Here is an 886-nt window from a genome sequence, read left to right as displayed (position 1 = left end):
AGGTTAGGTTAAGGCGCAACATAGGTTAGGTTAAGGCGCAACATAGGTTAGGTTAAGGCGCAACATAGGTTAGGTTACGGCGCAACATAGGTTAGGTTACGGCGCAACATAGGTTAGGTTAAGGCGCAACATAGGTTAGGTTAAGGCGCAACATAGGTTAGGTTAAGGCGCAACATAGGTTAGGTTAAGGCGCAACATAGGTTAGGTTAAGGCGCAACATAGGTTAGGTTAAGGCGCAACATAGGTTAGGTTAAGGCGCAACATGGGTTAGGTTAAGGCGCAACATGGGTTAGGTTAAGGCGCAACATGGGTTAGGTTAAGGCGCAACATGGGTTAGGTTAAGGCGCAACATGGGTTAGGTTAAGGCGCAACATGGGTTAGGTTAAGGCGCAACATGGGTTAGGTTAAGGCGCAACATGGGTTAGGTTAAGGCGCAACATGGGTTAGGTTAAGGCGCAACATGGGTTAGGTTAAGGCGCAACATGGGTTAGGTTAAGGCGCAACATGGGTTAGGTTAAGGCGCAACATGGGTTAGGTTAAGGCGCAACATGGGTTAGGTTAAGGCGCAACATGGGTTAGGTTAAGGCGCAACATGGGTTAGGTTAAGGTACAATATGGGTTAGGTTAAGGTACAATATGGGTTAGGTTAAGGTACAATATGGGTTAGGTTAAGGTACAATATGGGTTAGGTTAAGGTACAATATGGGTTAGGTTAAGGTACAATATGGGTTAGGTTAAGGTACAATATGGGTTAGGTTAAGGTACAATATGGGTTAGGTTAAGGTACAATACGGGTTAGGTTAAGGTACAATACGGGTTAGGTTAAGGTACAATACGGGTTAGGTTAAGGTACAATACGGGTTAGGTTAAGGTACAATACGGGTTA

This window comes from Schistocerca americana, unplaced genomic scaffold, assembly GCF_021461395.2.
Source record: "Schistocerca americana isolate TAMUIC-IGC-003095 unplaced genomic scaffold, iqSchAmer2.1 HiC_scaffold_1348, whole genome shotgun sequence".
NCBI classification, from domain to species: Eukaryota; Metazoa; Arthropoda; class Insecta; order Orthoptera; family Acrididae; genus Schistocerca; species Schistocerca americana.
Note: the sequence above shows the minus strand (reverse complement) of the source record.